The following is a 7722-nucleotide window of genomic DNA, read 5'->3' as shown; positions in this document are numbered from 1 at the left end:
GTGGTTGGTGAAATATACCCTTGGTAACTTTTTGTGTGAATAAAATGAAAACTCACACATCGCAGACATGATAACTTATATGCGCCAGTCTTGGTAACTTTTGGCGACGGTGGTGAGGGGTGGGGGAGGGTTGTTGATGAAATATACCTCCGGTAACTTTTTGTCAATAGCATGATAACTCACACATCATAGACCTGATAACTTAGGTATAAACAATGCGTTAACTTTAGACCCGAATAAAAAGTTATTGAAACATACCCCGGTTACTTCTGTGCAAATAGCACGGTAATGTATGCATCCGGAGCTGATAACTTAGGTATAAATACCACAGTAAATTTGACCCAGGGGAAAGTAGTCGTTGAAAACACATCTCCGGTCACTTCTGCATAAATAACATGTCAATATACATATAACATAACTGACAACTTTACGTTAACTTTTGACCAAAAAAGAGATCAAAACATGTCAACATGAGATCTAGTTTCAAAGTACTCATCGCGATGGATTTTTTTATGTGAGAACGATTTTTCAATAAAAACGACGATTTGAGCTATAAAATGTTTTACATTTTTGAAGTAGCGAGAATTTACAATGAGATCAGGTTTCCTGTGCTCTACTGCATTTGCATGTGGAAGGAATGTTGGAGGAGCCATTTCTATGCCCCTATAATTCCCATGTAAACAGGATGGTAACTAGCGTACCACATAGGTGATAACTTAGCCTAGGTCTAATAACTTTTGACCCAAAGAAAGTCATCGAAACATACCAACATGGGATCAAGTTTCGGAGGTCTCGTCGCGACGAATCTTTTATGTGAAAACGGCTTTTCAATCGAACCAACGGTTTGAGCTACAAAATATTTTGAATTTTTGCATTAGGAAGAATCTTTAATGACATCATCAATTTCATATTTTCTGCATGTATATGATTAGTAGCTGCTAGTTAACTGCTAATGGACCGTGGACACACACAGAAAAAAGAAAGAAAATAAGATAAAGCTAATGCATGCATACAAGCTAGGAAATGGAGAAATTGTGCGGATATGTTGCTTAACTTCAGTACGTGTGGAAGTTAGCAATGTCCTATTTTTAAATAGTAGACATTTTACGCATGTTTAAGTGTTTTTTTAATTCACGGAGTTGTGGAAATCTGAAAACAAAAAGAGAAAGAAGACACAAACACAACAAAAGCACAGGACAACAAGACTGGAAAATGCAATAACTTCACTAACTTCAGCGTTTGACAGTAAAAAATATATAGAACAACCAATTGACGGAGGCAAGCCGAGTATTTGACAAAAATACCACATTTGTGGTGGTCGTCCCATTGAATTGCCACTTTAAAAAAAAGTGACCTAAAACAACCATTTTCAGCTAATCTTGTTGCAAAAAACTACCAAAAACGTTTGATGACCGTTTTAAACGAGATAAGTACAATTATGACACGGGTGATCGTCTGTCAGGGCTGACTGTTATGTTTGACCGTTATGACAGGAGGGCCCACATGCCAGCAGTCTCTCCTCCAGTCACTCCACTCTTCTCTCATGGACATTCTCTCAAATACCTTGTGGGTACCCAAACTTTTCTTTCTCCGCCGCTGCTAGCGGACCTCGCGGGTCAGGCGAGCTCATGAGCGCGGCGAAGCAACTCTCGGTGTGCGCGAGCGGGCCGCCGACCCAGCGTCCAAGGCCGCGACGGGGACGACGGCGCCCGTCACTGCGTCACGGCTCGGGCTGCTCGGCGTGGAGAGAACAAGTCTCGGCGAGCTGAGCATGCAGCGGAGTGGACGTGCGGCGCCTCTCCCTCTTTCTCAATTCAGGCCTGGCAACACCTCTCTCTCTCTTTCTTTCACGTAGGCATTGTAGACGAGCACCTTCGCAAGAGACGAGCACAACTGCGGCAGAGCTCGCGGCGCGGCCGGCAGGCCAACATGACTCGAGCTCGAGGTCTCATTCCTTCGTCACCGGTGCACAACCACGTGTACACGAAAGGGAGTAGCAGCGCGACGCCGTGCTCCTGGACAGGGAGTCGCATCTCGATCCTGGTCGTGTTCGTAGCTGCGCCGTGGTCCTGGCCAGGGAGCCGCGCCGGGCTCGTGTTCGTAGTTGCGTCGTGGTGCATCTCGCAGGCCAGCAGCGCACCAGCCAAGCTAGCACACGAGCATCTGGATGCATCCAGTAGCTTCTGTGCTACTAGCTGATAAGCACATTTCATATATATAATTTTGGCATACAGATATACTCCCTCTGTAAACATTTATAAGAGCGTTTAGAAAGTGCAGCTCAAATTTCGTAACACTACGCAAATTGTGTGGTTTCCCATTTTGCCCCCGCGCTCACTCACTCATTGCTCACTCGCTCTGCTGATTCCCCTCCCTCTCACCGCACTCTCTCCCCAAATCCCTAGCCCCCTCTTGCCGGCGCCGCTCTCCCTCACGCCGGCGCCGCTACCTAGCTCGCCCGCGTCGTGTCGCCCCTTCTCCCTTTCGCCTGCGCCGCCTTCTCCCTCTCGCTGGCGTCTCCTGCGCCACCTTCTCCCGCTCGAGGCAAAGTTGCCCTTTTTACCAAGGTCGAGGAGGAGCGGGAGGACAGCCTTGTCCTGCTCGACGACGGTGACGTATTTCTTCTGCTTGACGACGCCGGCAACGAACGCCGGCGCTCCTCGTCGCCCTCGACCTGCAAGGAGGAGCGCCTACCCCATGTTGGGCCGGAGATCTGCTGGAGCAAGGAGTGCGTGAAGAAGCCCCTGGAGCGGCAGAAGCAGGGGCGGGGGAGCGAGTCGGACGCCGGGGGTCGTCCACGGCGTCGTCGAAGCAGAGCAGCGGTGGGTCCTCGTTCAGGCTGCAGCAGCTCCTCCATGCGCCCCGCCATCTTCCTCTGCTGCGTCGACGGTGGAGTGCGGCGAACTCTGTGTCTGCATGTACTCTTCTTGCTTCTTGCTTCTGTATGGATGTATGGATGATTCGAGGAGTACTATTGTGAGAAGTGCATACAAGAATTGCTCTAGGGACTCACCGATGCTAGAGTGGTAGGCTTGCTGCTTTTACTCCAGAAATAATCATACTGTATCTAGGAGTAAAATGCCAAATAGGAATGCCAATGATGATGTGCTGCTTCTTTTCATACTGTGCTTCTATTCATACTCAGTTTGTATCGGCAATTTTTGCAAGAACACATGTGCTATAGCAAATGCAGTGGAGCAGGTATACCCAACCAATCACCTGTCATTTGCTATTGCGATAACAAGTGCAGTCTTATCTACTGCTTCTGTGAATCTTTTGTTCGAGAACAAATGATGAAATGTGGGCGTTTAGTTTATAAGAAAATGCCAGTGCGGCAAGACTCTCAACAGTGTATGCATTACATTGCTCTGCTTATGACCATGAGCAGTCTGACCATGATCTTTTAATTTTGTCCAATTAATCTACCACTAGAACGAGTACTCTTTCATTAGCCTATTTATCTACTTCCACTAGAGGCATGTTTGTGTTATTTTTTCTAAGAGGTGCAGGAATAAAAGAAGTCTGACAGCATACAATTAATAAAATTTCAGAAAATGTAATCATACAAAGCCCTTTCTTCTCCTCTGTCTCCTCTCCAACAAATTCAAAAACTTCATATAAAATTTTCTGAAATCATACATATCCTTTCCACAACTTCATATAAAATTCAGGTAATGTAATCATAGAAAGCCTTTCTACAAATTCAGAAATTTCATATAAATTTCTGGGATAAATTCTGAAACTTCCTAAAATTCATATAAAATTCCTAAAATTCAGAAACTCATATCCCCTCCTCTCCTTTCCACCACAAACATCGAGTACAAGACTTTCCATTACAAACATCGAGTACAAGACTTTCCACTACAAACATGGAGCACGGTATCTCTCCCTTTCCAATCCAAGCTTACTGGACATCTTGTTCTAGAATCTCCATGGCATTTTCATAAACTTCACGGGGAAAGTGAATTCTAGGCGGTAGGATTCCTTGCCTTTCCAATCTCTCATTGCGCATATGTGGAATTTTGTATGAATTTTCTCCTCCATGGTTCATCACTTCTACCATGACGGTCTGAAGTGTTAGAAATATTATGTTGAGTTTCCCGGCATCATACTCATCAAATTCTTCCTGCACACCTTGAATCAGTTCTTTGATAGTCGTTGGTGCTCTGTAGTCGGTCAAAGACTCAAGGGATCTAAAATATCCAAGATCAAGTGCGTTTATATCAGGAGAATTTGGAGGCTGGTTTATTATTTTAATGTCCAGACCAGTTGTAGCCACAGCTTCTGCAAACTCTGCATCACCGGGAAGAATGTGCGTTTTGGCGTTATCTTGCTGGATCAATATTGGATTAGTATCATCTGCGGGCCAAACTTCCTTTATTCCTGGAACCACTTTTTCTATCATATACCTCCTCATTACCCGTCGGTTCACGTTGACGGACTTCATTTCAATGGTCCCTCTTGCTCTATATTCGCTTCTTCTAGCAGCGGGAATCTCTTGCACAAAGCGCCATACACCAATTTTACCGGAGAATGTCATATTGCCTTCAGCGTCATATCTGGGTCGAGCAACAGCGGTCAGAAACATCACTTTCCCAATACAGTTCTTGTTCCGAACAGTTCTGACCGGATCATCTTCCTCCGGGAGGAGGTAGTAGTTTCTGTTCATTTTCATCATATAGAACCACTTTTCGTCAATATGCATAATGTTGTGCATACCAATGAACTTAGATCTTGGAGCTGCTAAGGTGGTCTCGTCAAGCATTGACAAACAAAACTTGATCCTCTCTCTTCTATTCTTTTCTTTCAAGGATGGCTTCAGACGATTGGAGTGCCTCCTAATCTTGCGAAGCTTGAGTTTCTTGTAGAGTGTAGTATGACTGACACCCAATTGGCGAGCAAGTGACCTGAGAGTCGACCTTCTGTTCAATGGAACTGTGGGGATTTGGGATAGAGTATCATCCTTTCCTTTTCTTCCGCATCTTCCTTTCCTTTTGCTGGATACATCCACCTCCCGACCAAGCGCTATTTGTTCCTTTGCTGTCGTCCAAATTTTCCGAATATGTTGAACGCCAACTTGAAAAATTTGAGCAACATCCTTCTTGTCATTTCTTTTGAACTTGCCACCCCTGGCCAGATTCAGGGTATGCAGTGCCATGTAGGCAGCATATCTCTGCTCAGCTATCATTGACATTCTTTGCCTATGTATGTGCTGACTACCTACAGTAGCAAAAGGAAAAAAAAAGTTTAGGGAAATTGTGGTACAGTAAGAAAACTATGAAAATTGGAGTATGAAGGAGTATATCAACTAGGAGTATGATCAAAACTGTACCTATTGCTTCTTGGAGCATACTGTCATCTTCTTGGAGCATATTGTCATTATCATCAGCTTCTTCTTCGAGCATATTGTCATCATCATCTGCTTCTTCTTGGAGCATATTGTCATCATCATTTTCTTCTTGGGGCATATTATCATTATCACTTGCTTCTTCTTGGACCATGTTGACATTTGCTCCTTCTTCTCCTGCAGGTGGTGTGCAGTTCAAGTCTGGGAGCACCATACTGTTCTGGTGTTGTTGCTTCTAGTATTGCTCCTCTTGTTCTGCCTCAATAAGTGTTGCTGCTTGTCCCTGCCTCAATAAGTGTTATTGCTCTTCTAGTATTGCTCCTCTTGCACCATAATTACTCTGAAATTTTCCAAAAAAGCAAGTTTAATACTCCAAAAAGGGAAAAACAAACAAACCATGGATCTTATCTCTAGGTTGCTTAACCCTGAAACAATGTATCTTCTGCAATGTAGTAGTAATGCCATCTAGATAATGCAAGAGTAGTAGTAACTGAAACTTCTTGTGAATTTAACTGAGACTTCTGCATTTGTACTCTGTAAGATTCTAGCTGTAGAGACAAAATGCTCCTTCATTTGATTAGCATTTAACTGCAGTAACGTTTAGATTGGTTGCAACAAACAAAATACAGATATGTCAATGAGTAAATTTCTTATTAATATGGTCCGGTTGCAGAAATACAGATGATTCAACTCTAGGAACCAGAATGCATTAAACAAAATTAAAACAAGGTACTGGTACTCATTTGGTCAATGTGCTACTCATTTGACAGATTTGTCTTTTGACATAATCCATTTCATAGTGATGTTTCTTGACACACAAGTGATACTGTGCAGACAAGTGACAATTCTTCTTTAAATTACAAATGCTGTAGTTACAAGTAACTCCATGTTTACTTCTCACTGTTTGCAAATGAGAAATTATAAATGTTTACTCCATGTTTACTTCTCACTGTTTGCAAATTAGTAATGTTTCGACAAGGAGTATTGTGCAGTAGGAGTACAATACTCTGTATTTTGACAAACAAGTGCAACATCTCATATGTGATTATGCATTGATCTGAACCTATGCATTTAACTCAATCTATGCCGAATCTAACTGATACTCCAGTCTGTTTGCAGAATTTACAGTAAAATTTACTCTAGGGAGCAAGATCAGATTACTGCAGCTAGGTACTCCCAGCTGTAGTTCACGATTTACTTGAGCAAGATCACATTACTGCAGACAAGTACTCCATGCTGTAGATCATGATCTTACTGTAACTACAGCATGTGAACACGGAGTAATTCTTCTGTAAATTCATGGAGTAATTTCTGTTGTTGTGCAAGGGGCGAGGCAAGGAGAACCTGCCTGGAGACCACGTGCGGCAGCGACGATCCAGGTGGGCTGGGCGCGGCGAGGACCAAGTTGAGGGGGCGGCGACCAAGCTGGGCGCGGCGGCGACCAAGCTGAGGCGGAGGCGACCAAACTGGGCGCCTGGGCGCGGGGCCGAGCGCCTGGACGAAGGGGCCGAGCGCTTGGAGACGGGTCCGAGCGCCTGGATGATGAGGACGACGCGTGCTCATGGAGGAGGGGGGCGGCGCAAGCTACTGGAGGAGGACGACGGCGCAAGCTCCTGGAGGAAGACGACGGCACGAGCTCCTGGAGGAAGACGACAGCACGAGCTCCTGGAGGATGGGGACGATGCGAGCTCCTGGAGGATGGGGACGGCGCGAGCTCCTGGGGGAAGGGGACGGCACGAACTCCTGGGGGATGGGGACGGCGCGAGCTCCTGGGGGATGGGGACGGCGCGAGCTCAAATCGAGGGTAAAATGGTCTAATTCCCCATTTGTTGGCTGTGTCCTAAAATTCTAAACGCTCTTATAAAAGTTTATAGAGGGAGTATCATTTGTTGAGTTCTGACCATCAACTCTTGCTATTAAATATCGAAATATGTATCTGGCAACCGGTGGCAGATTGCAAAACGATCTACCGCATCCAGCGCCGTCAGATCTGGCAACGGCTCGATCTGGCCCAGGCATGGCGCCGCGAGCACGCATTGACCGGCCATCAGCAGCTTCAATCGCACCACCTGTTCCCTTGCACCCCTCGAGCACCAGCGCCTCCTCAAGTCGCCGCCATAGCCTGCTGCTCCGGCGAGCAGCTCCTTCCACGGCCAACACTTGCCGGTGCAGGAGCTCCATCACCATCTCCATGGGATTCCTGCCTCCCCTGCAGCCCATCGACGACCACGTCCTCCACACGTCTCGGCCATAGTAGCCTCTGCTGCCCGCTGTTCTGCTGGCCAAGCTTCTAGCCACGGCCATAGGCTCCGGCGAGCGCCGACTTCAAGATAGGACACTTGCATCGATCTCCTTCATCTTTGAACAATAAGTTG

The 7722-nt window shown here is 45.8% G+C and overlaps 1 long non-coding RNA gene across 1 annotated transcript; it reads left to right on the top strand.

The window, feature by feature from the left end:
- Positions 1 to 1703: 1703 nt before the first annotated feature.
- Positions 1704 to 7280, top strand: LOC123144272 (uncharacterized). The gene is made up of 3 exons (XR_006471354.1): positions 1704 to 3026; positions 5531 to 6517; positions 6674 to 7280. It is a non-coding gene; the product is annotated as an uncharacterized lncRNA (long non-coding RNA).
- The last annotated feature ends 442 nt before the right edge of the window (positions 7281 to 7722 follow it).

The sequence above is a fragment of the Triticum aestivum genome, chromosome 6D, assembly GCF_018294505.1.
Source record: "Triticum aestivum cultivar Chinese Spring chromosome 6D, IWGSC CS RefSeq v2.1, whole genome shotgun sequence".
In the NCBI taxonomy this organism is placed as follows: domain Eukaryota; kingdom Viridiplantae; phylum Streptophyta; class Magnoliopsida; order Poales; family Poaceae; genus Triticum; species Triticum aestivum.
This window is presented reverse-complemented; position numbering and strand designations above follow the sequence as displayed.